The sequence below is a fragment of the Aedes aegypti genome, chromosome 2 (genome assembly GCF_002204515.2).
Source record: "Aedes aegypti strain LVP_AGWG chromosome 2, AaegL5.0 Primary Assembly, whole genome shotgun sequence".
Classification (NCBI taxonomy): Eukaryota; Metazoa; Arthropoda; class Insecta; order Diptera; family Culicidae; genus Aedes; species Aedes aegypti.
Genome location: NC_035108.1, coordinates 134,778,854 through 134,793,857, shown reverse-complemented (window position 1 = coordinate 134,793,857; position 15,004 = coordinate 134,778,854).

Here is a 15,004-nt window from a genome sequence, read left to right as displayed (position 1 = left end):
ATTAATTAACGATATAAAACATGGCAACACAGACAAACAGACGTAACAAGTAAAACAATAGCGTAACGACTGTTAATTTTGTTCTCAAACGCTAACAGTTGGCGCCAGGGACAAAAATTACAGACAACAACCTTTCGAACATTCAGTTTCTCTTACCGGCCGCCGAGCGGCGACACTGATGTTTCTAGGGCTTGTTCATATACAGTTGTGTTCAGAATAATAGTAGATAAAGCCGATTTTCATACAAAATGCTCAACTTTGACATGCTGTAACTTTGTTTTCATAAGAGCAATCGGCATGAAATTTTGGCAGTGAACTACAAATATGCTCAAATTCATTATCACAAAATTTGAATATTTTCACACTACCGGCTAAAAAGTTAAGCACCAGGTGAAATCGCTCAAAATAACAGTAGTTTTTCTTTTGTAAATTTTTGTTCAGCAACAATTTAGTAAAAAATTGTTATGTCTATACATTTAAAGCTTGGGTGGAAATGGTTGAAACGATGTGTAAAGAAAAATTCTAAAACTCAAAATACAGCAGATATTTAAATTATTAAAACTACTATTATTTTGAGCGATTTCACCTGGTGCTTAACTTTTTAGCCGGTAGTGTGAAAATTTTCAAATTTTGTGATAATTAAATTGAGCATATTTGTAGTTCACTGCCAAAATTTCATGCCGATTGCTCATTTGGAAACAAAGTTACAGCATGTCAAAGTTGAGCATTTTGTATGAAAATCGGCTTTCACTACTATTATTCTGAACACAACTGTATTTCATAACACTAAAAATGGCCATTTTGGACACCCATCCACCCCCTCGTGACACTTTTTGTATTGATACTCTTCAATTTTTGTATGAGCCGTACCAACGTTAGGACACCCACCCACCCCCTAAAGCGTTATGAAATTTGTGAATAGGCCCCTATTTCACTCACTGATTCGTGATCAAACGTCAACATCCCACCGCAAAATCACTAGTGTTTGGAGGTGATTTTAACCTCCAAATTGCCAAATAACCTCCAAAACATCACCTCCAAGTTAGTTCTAATAACCTACGTTATATGAAATATGGTGGCGCGTGGATCGTCGCAAGTTTATCGTTAAACAGTCAATCGCACTACGCTGGATTCTCAAATTTCTCAAACTTTCAACACAAGCGCATGGAAGAATGGTAGTCGGAGAACTGTCAAAACGTATGGAACATAATGAAAATCGTAAATTGCTTGCAATTAGGAAACTGAATCAAAAAAGTAGTGATTAGAAACCAAGTGTAAAGTGAATACATTACTTTGTGTGTTTAGTTCATCTTCCGTGGTGCTTTCTTTGCTACAGGATTTCGTTTTTGCTACCATTGAAAAAGAGCCATCTATTGCCTTTTCAGTTTTGAATATCGCCGTTTTAAGGTAAGTGAGCCATTATTTGTGGATGTTCCTATAGTTGCAGTGGTTCTATTTTCACTGATTTTATTGCATTAACCACAGAGCCGACACTGCCAATCAACGTATTGGCTTGTTGATACACGAAATACCGTGCACCCTCGCTAATTTGAAAGGTCTCAAGCAAACCATCGGGGTTCATTTTTAATTTGAACATATAGTCACCCTAGAATCGTGTTTCTGGTAACCTCTTTCACTATTTTGTTTGGTTTTGCGTCCCGTTCCACAGCGTTCCATTTCACTTTACACCGTTCCATGAGCTAAATGACGTTTGAACCATTGTGCAAATTAGCGGAGTACAAATTAAAAAGTGTTCAGATCAAATGTGGTCAAATGTGGGTACCCGGTAGTTCAAAACATTGTAATTGTTTTTTTAGCGATGACAAAATTGCAGGTTTTTGTAGCTTGGTCGAAAGAGCTATTTTTTTAAGCATACCACAATTTTATTGATCTTCAATACACTAATTTTAATATTATAAACTATTAATGCACATCTCAATCTGTAGACTCAATGACATTTCAATTTACATAATGACGGCTCGTCCCGTAGTAAAATTTGTCGAGCGGTGATTCAAAAGCGATTTTCATACTAACTTTAAACGTGTTTTAAAAATAGTTCAAGAGCGCAGAAAATCATGAAACTTTGGGTTCTGGTTTAATTTTTAACGTAGAATCAGAATATGTAAAAAAAAACTGGATACACTTAAACAAACCAATTCAACTTCAAAATTGATGAAATTGTTCCCATTTGTACCAATAGTTGCGGTAAAGTGTTCCTATAATGGAGGATCCCATAAGAAAACAATGGATACAACTATGGGAACACATCTGAATCTGAAATTCAAATTCTAAATCTACTCCTGTAACGTTAAAAACTGCTGTTCAACATCGAACTGGAAGATGTCATAAGAAAGAACCGGCTTAATAACGGAGGTACGATTTTTGCAAGATCCAGCCAATTTGTTTGCTTCGCACATGATATTTTTTTACAAGCCTCGAGGTAAATCGCATTCCATAACGTCAAGCCCAGGATTGAACCTTGAGGTCCTCCTCTGTGTCATACAGTAGAATTCTACCATCAAAATATCTTTCTAGAAGCTTACACAACTGCACCGGTACCTTGAAGCGGAGAGGGGCGCGCGTTAAGGCCCAAACGTAATGATAGGAGAACGACAACGGAAAGCGGAACCGGTTCGCCAGCATGAACTATAGCGTGCTTGTCGACTCAGACTTGGTCCACTTTCGTTCGTTGACAGCTCAGTCGGGATGGTGTGATTAATACTGGCGAACCGGTTCCGCTTCCCGATGCCGTTCCGCTATCATTGCGTTTGGGCCTTTAGAGTACGTTCCAAATCCGACTCTGAACATAGGACCCCATTTTTTAGAGTTTTGGTAAATTGCTATTTACGAACTAGTCCAGCGATCACGTTCGATATGCAGGCTAGTCATATGGAATTCGTTCATCGTGCGCTAGAGTATCGGACTCAGAAATTCCACTACCGACTAAATCCATCTTCTCCTACGAGCCATTTCCCCCGGACCTGCCTCTTGGAATTACTTCATGGGGGAGGCTAATGAGCTAACCAGCACTGCTTCTTGCTTCACTTTCTGCGTGTGACTCACGCGCATCTTGTGCTCTTGCACTCCCCTTGCTTTTTTCATACTGCATTTGGGGATGGCGTCACGCCAGGGCCATGTTTCTACTGTCGCTTCTATGGTTACTACGCTTGGTTGCTATGCGGCAACGCGTTTGGGACTGGCATCTCGCCAGAGCCCTTCATAACTTCTGCGCCTGGTGCTAATCCACTGATTCTCGGCATTGTCCCCGACGGTGGAACAAGCCTACTCCGGTGAGCCGGTGAAGTGCCGAAGTCGATCCAGCGATTCCGGTTCGAGGATGACTTCCGGTACACTGGTGCCTCGACTACTTAAGCCAGTGACTCGCTACGGATTACTCAGAATAGTCTCCGACGGTGGATCTATCCTACTTCGACGAAGATCTCCCGAATTGATGTTATCCGGACAGATGCCGAGGTCGATCCTGCGATTCCGGTGGCGAGAAGCTTCCGGTTCACAGGCACCCCGACGACCATTTACCGGTGTTGTTTCGCAATTTACTCAGCTAGTCCCCGCCAAGAAAGGAGGCGACCAACGTCAACCTTAAGCCCTCAGTACACTGTTTGTCAAGTGTGCAAATTTTTCCGCACGCATAAACCAACATGCAAACATTGGTCTCAACAATGACAAAACATCTGAAGTGTCAAGTGGATATTGAAGTCTTAGTTTATGCGTGTGGAAAAATTTGCACACTTGGCAAAGAGTGTACTGAGGGCTTTAGTGAGAACAGTGTGGGCAAAATCCTAAACACCTTGACGACGGCAGGCACTGGTCGCTCAAATGCAAAATGTGAGGTGATTGATGGCTCGGGACTTATCAAGGCCATGGATCGCAATAGGGAGTACCTCCCGAAAATGCAGGTGGCTGCTGAGCAACTCGATGTCATCATCGAGTTTGTTAAAAACAAAAGCAATATCAGCAAAACAAGTCTACTGAAATTATGACAATCAGTCCTAGAAACTTGGCAAGGTAGAAGGAGAAAAAGACACTAATAAGCGGTTTCTTCACCATCGCTTAAGCCTTAAACCTGGTTTAATCGTATGGGTAAACGTGGTTTACGGCTTAAGCGAAGGTGAAGAAATCGGCCCTAAGTAGTATTAGATTGAACTGTCTGTGTGAAGACGAAGACGCAAGTGATCTACGCGGCCGTCCTCCAGAGCGGTAAAGCTGGCACGAGCAGTAGCGTAGCTAGAGGGGTGCGGTGGGTGCGGACCGCACCGGGCCTCGAGATCTTAGGGGCCCCAAAATCGCAGTGCGGATTTCTCATAACTTTAAAAGATCGACAATGTTTATAGCATACTGACAATTTGCAAGATTAAAAAAAATAATAATAATGAGCATGGCAAGCATACATCTTGGAGGAGACTTGGTTCAATGATGTACAGGGGCCCCTTGATTATACTGTATTTTTAATACTTTAGCTAGGTTTAGAGTCGGCCGTGGGCCTCGGGGAACCGTGGCTTTGGGCCCTCATATTATACGGGCCTACACACATATTTGTCTTGCAAGTTATTTTCCTGCATGAGACAACTGAGCCACATTATAGCAATAATGTGACCCTGATGTAGATATTTAAATAGACTCAGATACCTATTTGAAGAAGTTAAGTCTGATAACGGCTTTGAATTTATAAATATTTACTTCATGAATTCTGATTCCTAATCGTAGATTTGATTCGTTAACCTCCAAAAATCTGGTGCATTGGTAAGCATTGACCTTGTACATTTTTTTCCTACGATACAATACAAGTGAATTTATTTTTTTTCTCTTGCACAGTGACAAAAATATATTTTTACGTTCTTCATGCTTTTAGGTTGTCTTTGGAGTCGTTGTTCCATAGGTTCCTTAACTTTGAAAACGTTAATACCCTGATAGAGTTGAACAGAAAGTTGAGTAAATCATTTTCTCTACCCTTCAAAATTTTCCGAATTTTTGAGGGACGTGGTGACATGAAAGAAAAATAATACATATATCAGCCTTATCCCTAAATTATTTTTTTAGAGATAACTACAAGTATTTCTCCAGTACCTCTGTTGTAAAGTATACCAATGATTTGATGAAATTGTTTCAGAAAATATTATGATGATGCCTCGACAAGTTTCATTAAACAATCTCCAATTACTCCTCCATAAAATTCATTGTAAATAGAAGTTCCTACAGGTATAATATTTCAAATCACCGAAAATACCTATCGTAAATTCGAATGAAATTGATCAGTAGGGTGAATTTGATAACTGTGGCATGCGATTTTATTTTTTCCTAATAGAGCACAAATATTAATGTTACCTGCAGTGAATGAACTTTGTTTCTCATAACAATTGTTTAGTTGTGTCTTGTGAAGTTTTTTGCGTTAAAGAATGTCTATTTCAATGAAAATAATGAAAAAGAATCAAAATCATGTACGGTTCGGCATTAACAAACACACATAAACTTCTAGTTCTAAACAAGAATTTGAACATGGTATAAGCCTGAAAGTTTGTGAGGATGCTCAAGATATATCCCCATAGATTTCATTACCAAAATTCGTAGAAATTTGCTCATTCGGTTAAAACAATCAATTTTCTGTAAGATATCAATTTGCATACATTTAGGCATTATGCGCGTAATTCTTGACATTTTACTATTCATTATATCTATTTAAATTGTATTGTTAAAAACTTGGCAAGCGTATTCGGATTCAGGGAGATCAAATTTATTATGTAGAGTTGTTTTGAAAGCTAGGAATAATTGCATTGACAAGTAATCAATTTCACCCCGAAGTGAGATCCTTCGAATTTTTATTTTAGAGATATTTCTTAGTACTACAATGACATTTTTTAGGAAATTTCGATCCATGAGCCAATGAGGCTCACCTTCGTACTTGTTTTCTTGCATTCATATGTTTAGCATTGTCTACATTATGAAAAACAAGCAAGGGAAACCGTGAAAAATTATCAATTTCACCCGAAATTACGGTACTAAAAATCATCCAATTTTTTCTCCGTTTACCTTCAATAGTTCATCAGGATATTTCTTTCAAAATTTCTCCTGGTAAATCATGTGAACGGATTATATAATATGGATGATACCAACACTTTTTCCATTAATCAGAAATTTACCAATATTTCATTGAGAAAAAAAACGAGAAAACTACTTTCAAGAATTCGGTTAGGAATTTTTTCAGGATTTTTTGTAAAAATTCTAACTGGATTTCTTCAAAATCAATATTTGCAACAAAGCCAGGGTACTTTTTAAACGCTGTAAAAGCTGTACAAAATATTCTGAGCAATTTCATCAGTAATTTTTCTAGTGATTTATGGAAACATTACTTCGGGCGTAAAACTACTTTCATATAGCTAGTAATAATCTAATCGTTCTACTAAAAGCCACTGAAGATTTCTTGGCGTATTCTTGGTCAAGAAATTCCGTGGTTTTACCTAGTATTCCCTAACCTTGAACTCCAGGGATTCTTTCAGGAGTTATTTTACTTATTACAAACTAGTGGGCCCGGCAAACTTCGTCTTGCCATCAAGTAGGCTGTTGAAAAATGCTATGGATCGTCCCATACAAAATGAAAGTTCGTTCACGCTCGTTTTTCGACTTTCCCGGTGAATATCCTGGGATTTTTATACACACAAACACGTCGGAACACTTGACGAACAAAACGGAAAAATGATCATTCAAATCGGTTGACCCGTTCGGAAGCCATTTCGTGACATACAAACACCACTCTATTTTTATTTATATAGATATACCCCTTGAGAATAATTTGAAGATTTTTTCTGGTTAGTGTTAGTTAGCGAGAATTCCTCAGATAATTAGTAATCCATTTAATCCATTTAATTCCATCCATTCAAGTGACGACAGCAGTATTTTATCCAAAAACTCCTAAGCGATTCTACTAGTTATTTTTTCAAGATTTCTTCTTAATATTCTTGGCAGATTTCTTCAAATATTTCTTTTACAAGGAGTTTCTCAAAAAATCCAAGAATTTCCAACGAAATTTTGGGAAAATATTAGTCTTGTATCTTGAGCACGTTTGTTTTCAATGTATCAGTTTTGCAGGAAATTCCTCATAAAATTTTTAACTAGTTCGTTCATTTGAGGCTCAATCGTCCTCATAAAATAATATCAATAATCAAATCAAATATTTTTGCTTTATTGCCTCGAAGATCTGCATCAAAAAGCACAAAAAAGATTTTTTCAGTGGTTTGCGCAATACTAGAATCCAAATTTTTTTCCAGTGATTTCACCAGATATTTTACTATGCATTGTTCCAAGATTTGTTTTCACCAGTCTTCAAAGAGTTCAACTAACCATAATCTTAATGATACTACTAAATATCCCACAATATACAGAGAGCATATCATCAAATATTCTTTTAGCATCAAAAACTACTTTCTGGCGGAAATCCTGGCTAAGCCCTTGTATGAGTGAACTTTAACAGGCAGAATATAGTTTGACTTTTTATTTACGAACTTTTCTTCCAAACTTTAAACTTTGCCTAAAAATGTTGAAGTTATATGTGATTTCAGTAATAAAAGGCATATTTTTTCTAACCTCTATTTGAGGGGCCTCCAAATCTACCTTCGCACCGGGCCCCAAAAACTCTAGCTACGCCACTGGGCACGAGCCGAGTTCCGCGAGCAAGAGGACATGGCAACAGTGGCGAGGCCAACACCAAGACCAAGAAAGACAAGAAAAAAGAGCCATGGGATAGTCCGAACCAGGTAGTGCTTCCACAGGAACCACGGGCGCAAAGCAATATCAGCCCGTAGATACGAGTTGGAAAGCAAAAACTAAAGAGACAATCGCAAACAGCGACCAAGGAGAATCTAAAACCGAGGACAGTGAAACACAAGTACTTAGGCGATGCCCTCGCTATCAAAACGGAGGAGGCGAAATACGTCGATTTTCTGAAGGCGATGGAAGCACGGAGAAGATATCGCCATTGGGTGCAGATGTGTGGAGCATAAGGCGGAATAAGGTTGGTGAAATGATCCTAGTCTAAGAGAAAGATGCCAAGCAAAATGGTGCAGCTTGTAGGCAACTAGCACAAGAAGTACTTGGCGACGAGGTTGATGTGAGATGCTTGACTGCAGAAGCGACTCTCCAATGTAAACATTTGAATGAGGTCACCGATGCAGCGGAGGTCTCGGCTGCCCTCAAAGAGCAGTGTGACGTCGACGTAGCCAGTAAGGCCATCCACCTTAGAAAGGGTCTGCAGGGCACCCAGGTGGCGGCGATCAGGCTGCCGGTCGCAGAGGCCAACAAAGCGAAGAACTTGGGCATACTCAAGGTAGGCTGCTCGGTTTGTCGGTTGAGCATACAACAGCCTCTTGAAGTTTGCTTCAAGTGTTTTGGGAAGGGCCATAAGTCGTAGAATTACAATAGTCCCGACAGAAGTAAGATGTGCAGAAAATGCGGCACCGAAGGCCAAAGGGCAAGTGATTGTAAGCAAATCGCTAAGTGCCTAATATGTGTCGACAGAGCAGACAACGGACATTTAACGGGCGGACCCAAATGTCCGGGCGCAAGCGGAGTATCAAAGCAGCCAAAACGGAAGTAACACAGTTAAATTTAAGCCACTGTGATATACGGACAACAGGACTGGGTATCGTCCTGGGTCGTATCCAAAAAATAATCTCTATCTCAAATGACGGTTTTGCGATAGCAAAAATCAACGGCGTGTTCTATTGCAGTTGTTACGTGCCCCCAAGGTGGTCAATTGAGGAATTTTCCCACATGGTCGACAGCATGATAGCCGAACTGGCTAATCGGCAGCCAGTAGTGATAGCTGGTGACTTTAATGCATGGGCAGAGGAGTGGGGTAGCCGCTGCTTCAACCAAAGAGGCCAGCTATTGTTGGAATGCCGCATTAAATGTAGAGCTAGCAAATGTGGGTACTGTGAGTACCTTCCGCAGAAATGGTGCAGAATCGATTATCGACGTGACGTTTTGTAGTCCTAACCTAATGGTACCTAAACATGAACTGGCGCGTTGATGACGGTTATACTCATAGCGATCATCAATCGATTCGATATAATACCAGGCAGGCGGAGGGCAGCGCGATGCAACTCGACCCAAGCCCGAGGTTGGAAAACAGCGCGCTTTGACGGGGAAGTATTCACTGAAGCCCTGAAGCGCTAACGGAACACTCTGGACCTACACGGTAAAGAGCTAGTTGCTGTGATATCACGAGCGTGTGATGCTTCCATGCCGAGAAAAGCCCCTCCTAGAGAGAACAGGCCGCCGATGTACTGGTGGTGCGAATCAATTGCAAACCTTCGAGCAATCTGCCTTCGGGCTAGACGAAGAATTCAACGCGCACGCACAGAAGAATAAAGAGAAGAACGCGGTGCAGCATTCAGAGAGGCAAAGTTGGTTCTCAAAAAGGAAATCAAGAGTCGAAAACGGGCTTGATAGTCTATGCGAAAGTGCCAAATCGAGACTATGGGGTGACGCCTACAGAGTGGTAATAACTAAGACCAAAGGTGCCATAGCGCCCCAAGAGAAGTCGCCCGAGTTGCTGCGATCGATAATCGATGTACTCTTCCCGCACCATCCTATAAGCCCATGGCTCCCAGCGCCGTATGCGGCAGATGAAGGAGAAGAAGTGGCGAAAGTGACGAACGAAGAGCTGGCAGAAGTCGTGAAATCATTCGCGTCACACAGGGTACCGAGACCCGATGGTATCCCGAATGTTGCTTTAAAAGTGGCAGTGAATGCAGATCCGGATCAAGTAATCTTCCTGGATGTATGGAGGCGACAGAAATTGGTGCAACTACCAAGGACCTATCTGTCTACTAGATACGACGGGCAAGTTGTTGGAGAGGTTGATCCTCAACAGGCTGGTACCGTATACAGAAGGTGCGGACGGCCTGTCCAACAACCAGTTAGGATTCAGGAAAGGTAAAAGGACGTACTCTGGACGCTATCCAGTCACTCGTTTAGACAGCTGAGGTGGCCATCGAGCATAAAAGGAGCGTCATCCGTTACTGCGCGGATGTCACTCTGGATGTGAAGATTGCGTTCAACATCGCAAGCTGGGAGACGATAGCCCGGGCAATTCACTGCCTAACGATACCGGTGCAGTTGTGTAAGCTTCTAGGAAGCTATTTTGGTTTTTTTTTTTCATGCAACTAGGAGTTTAAAAATCTTCATAGACTGGCCTGTATATGTTCATGCTCATGCCAGTGTAATTTTTGGCGCGGTGTGGGATCCACAAAGTGCTTTCCCCACTAAAAACACTCTCCTAGGTGTAGTACCAAAACCCTCCGGAACCACCTTCCGGTATTACTTCGGAGGGGAGGCTCACGTGCTGAGCGCACTATTGAGGTATAATTCAGGTAATACCGTTTAACCGTGTATGGTAAATCTCTACACAGTCTCCCTCTGAGATCTGATACACAGCCATCTTGTTTTTCACTCTGTAAAAGTTCCTCGAGTAATAAAGACACGTTTGTTATAACTAGCGAGATACGTAAGTCTTTATCCGAATTGTCCGGTCATCCCATTAGGTTATGGGCCCAGGACCGGTTCCGGATTGCGTCGCGAAAGTGGTTCTAGTTCTGGTGCTTTGAGAAACGCGGAGTGAAAGTGTTTTTGCGTGCATCATGGAGGATTCCGGAAAGGAGGAGATCCGTCGAGTCGCCATGTTTGATGGCCACAACTTCGTCTCGTGGAAATTTCGCATGATGACCTTGTTAGAGGAACATGACTTGGTCGAGTGTATCGATGTCGAAATCGACGACGTAGAGGAGTTAAAAGTGGAAGAAACAGATTCGGCGGCTGAGCAGCAGCAAAAACGAAAAGCTCTCGCGGAGCGCCAGAAGAAAGACAAAAAGTGCAAGTCCATCATCGTATCGCGAATCCACGATGATCAGTTAGAGTTGCTTCACGGAAAATGTTCGGCGAAACAGATGTGGGATACATTAGTGCGCATTTTCGAGAGAAAAAGTGTTGCAAAACGTATTGACTTCGCAGCACCAATCTGGAGTTCGCCGGTTGGACTTCCGAAGCGAAGTTTTGAACGAACTAACTGTCATTGCTCTACCGGCTCGGCTTTTATCTCGACTGTTTTAGAAAACTGTCCAACATCACGTCGACGGAAGAAGTTTCACCACAACGGAGGATTTGTCAGTTCGAGCGCGCCAAAATCCTTCCGATTGAAAATGTGTTGGCGGTGCTTAAGGTGCAACTGTTTGCTATCCATAAATGATGATCGATTTTGTAGTTTTGGGGATGTGATATCGGTTCTACCGGACATAGATGAACTGAAAGTGTATCAACATGCCTGTTGTTAGCAAGCATATGATCCGGATAGATCACCGAATGATCGATATGATATACACCAGAAATATTTTCTTTTCAACGATAGTTTGAACATAGATTGTTAATGGATGCCACGATGAGTGTATCGTGTGTTACCTTAAGTTCGTTGATAAAGAAGAGGAAAATGAGCGAAGTTCTTTTTCTGAATTTTATCGGGATGCACAATATGCAGCTGAACCGCGAACTTTTCGAGCTACGTCACTCGGGTGGTCCGTTACAGGATTATTTTGTGAAATATGATCGGCTTATTCGTTTGTTCCGAAACGCCGGTGGAAAAATCGACGATATCGACGTCGTGTGCCAGTTGCTTTTGTCGATGGGCTCTGAGTACGACGCTGTCGTGACGTCGATCGAGAGTCAGCCGGAAGAACAAATAACGATGGAGTTCGTTAAGTGTAGACTTCTCGACGAAGAGATAAAACGAAAGTCGATTGCCGCGAGTGATGTGTGTGGAGACCACAACGAGTCCGCTGCCTTCAGTGGTAGTGGTAAAGCTTCTCGCACCCCGAAGCTGAAAAAGCCGAGAGTGTGGAAGTGCTTCGGGTGCCAGAAAGAGGGACACAAGATTGCGAATTGTCCCGAGAAGAAAGAGAAGAAAGCAGTGAAACCGTCGGCTTACGGTGAGGCCATAGTAACGCGTCTGCGTCCGCGAACGCGATGCGATCAAAGGATTTCCTGTTGTTGATATTCTGCTTTGCGGGCTCGCACACGCGGACGCATCGCTCGACGCGTTTACTATGGCAGCGCCCTTACAGTGCGGAGCCCAGTGCAGAGCCAAGTGATGATGGTGGTGGTGTAGTGTTTTTGGCGGACGAACGCAAAAACAAACCGCCGATGAGTCGAGTGCAGTGGTTCGTGGACTCGGGCGCCACCGAACACATATGCAATGACAAAAGCTTGTTTGCAAAGCTCTCGCCACTGAAGAAGCCGATGGAAATAGCCGTGGCGAAGAACGGCGAATGGGTGACAGCCAAATACGTTGGTGATGTGCCTGTATTGTCGGTCGTCGGAGAAAAAGTGTTCGAGTCGACAGTGAGCTGAGTGTTGTTTATTCCGGAGGCGCGATGTAATTTGTTTTCGCTGAGCAAAGTGGAGTCTGCCGGAATGAAAGTAGTGATTGCTGGTGGTCGGCTGGAAATATTTCGTGGGTCGAATGTAGTAGCCACCGGTGAAAGGCGGAATAAACTGTACGAGTTGAACTTTTTCTCGCGTCGGTGCAACAATGACATGTTGTGTTTTTCGGGACAAATCAGCAAAGAAACCGAGCTTTGGCATCGCCGGTATGGCCATCTCGGTGATCGAAATTTGTCGTCACTAATGAAGAACGGAACAGTGAAGGGAATTCCGTCGAAGTGTAGTGGTGGTGCGACAACAATTTGTGAGCTGTGTGTGTCCGCGAAACAGACGAGAAATCCGTTTACGCTGAGTGAAGAGCGTCGTTCGAGTCGTGTCTTAGGGCGATGACATACAGCAGGAGTAGAGAAGGGATAAAAGGAGAGAAGAGAAAAGAGTCAAAGCTCTCTCAATGCAAACTATATGGAAAACGCGCTTACCTGGTATACTGAAGGCGAAGCAAAGAGGTTCAAAGAGATCTGTGGAAATCATTTGCTGCTTCGACGCGCAAGAACGCTAGTGAACGCTAGAGAAATATGATATGACTGCGCTCGTTTTTGGCGTAAATGGAGCACGGATCAGAACGTTTGCTAGTAAATTAAATCCACAAATAGGGAATTTTATAATTAAATGAATTAAGTTTAGTAACTTATCATAATTACAACTGATTTATTGATAAACTGTTACCGTGATAAATCAAAATCCGGACAGGACCAATATCCGGACACTCTGGTGAAATTCAATCATTTCAATGTTAATAAGTGTGAGAATATTATTCCTACTATTAATGTTAAATATTGTTGACCATTGTAACATGAATTGACATCAAGTTAGCCTTGTAAAACATAATTAAAGACAAAAACAAAAGTCGGTTCCGCTAGGACGCGTTTGCTTTCAAAATTAACGATAAGCAAAGAAATTCTACTCAATGCGCCATCGCGTTTCGGCGATTCATCACGCGTTTGTTACGTGCTAATCATATGTGGTTCATGTTCTGTAGTGATTTGTTTGTATTTTGTTCTCGGTAAAGTCAATAGTTTCGAAGAAATTTATGAAATGCATGTAATTCTTTGCCAGAAGAAGACTGTCCGGATACTTATATGTGGGGTTTCGAATCCTGACACAGTGTGTTAGCATACAATTTTTCAAAGTTCAAAAAGAAATACAACATCATAATTGTTCGAAAACCTGGAAAACTCGTTGAATGTTGAACCGTTGTGATTTTAAATAGTATTAACTGAAAATGTTTGTAAATTATGTGTAATTATTGGGGGAACGATGCACATATCACAAGTATTTTTTGCAGACTTCAAAACCTACGTTTTATGATGTTTCTGTATAATCCAGCAGAGGAACAACATTAATTTTACAAATCCATGAATCTTTGTATTGTGATATCAAGGTATGTTTAATGGTTTTTATTTTTTTTAAAGAACTACTGCAATTTTTTGAATGTTCGGAATTTGATGCACCGATGTCCGGTTTTGATTCATGTGTCCGGATTTATGGACACGACATGATGCAGAATTAACTCATTTTTCATTCAATTCATTGTAAATTTGGTGAAAATTATCAACTTCTAACCTAAAAGCTATCATCTCAAAGTAATACATAATAAAATAACGATTAACCAATCGTATGCAAGCATTTGAATATGTGTATCATCTTAGGTGTCCGGGTTTTGATGCATCACAGTAATCAGTATTTTTGTTTTCTATATTATTTTATTGCTTTCTCCAGTTGATAACTACTTCAAAACATCTTTTATCATTAAATGTGGTGGAAGAATCCCTACTTGGTACTGTTGGCGAAAATGAAAAACTGTTTTCGATCGAAATGGCATTTGAATATAAACAAGAACAGGGGTGACTAATATTTTGCTTGTTCAGCACTAATCTCTCTTTTAAATATCTAGATTTTTCAACAATTTTATTACAATCATGAATAATTATAATTCGTCAATCATCTATTCCTTATTTCTATTTGTCTTGTTTCCTGTATACATTTTCCTCATAAATCGAGATAAAAAGATGTCGAAGAATATGATCAGTTGATCATGTAAGCTCAGGCTTTGATTTAAACTTTCATCAGTTTGAACATTCACTCTTGTGTAATTTTCAGAGTACTCTTGGTTTTATGTGACTCCATTTTGCTGATTTGAAGAGCAGATTGTTTGCTGTTAGATGATTTGACAGCAAATAAACAGAAATACAGAATGATAATACTGACATCTAAATTTGAAAAAAAAAAAAAAAAAATATTCAGATGGATTTTCCATCGAAAATTGAAATTCAAGGTAAAAGCAATATTCTCCGTCCCAACCTCACCTCCCAAATAATCTATCCAGCCCAATGTGAAACAAAACAACGCCATTATGGGTTCCGGGAAATTCTATCGGATAAGTAACTGTTTGTAAAACGCCTCAAAAAACAGGAAATCTTCCTAGAGTTCTTGATTACGATTCAATATCAAGCACCAGTTCAATAAAATTTTGTGAAATATCTAGATATTTTGTGCAACA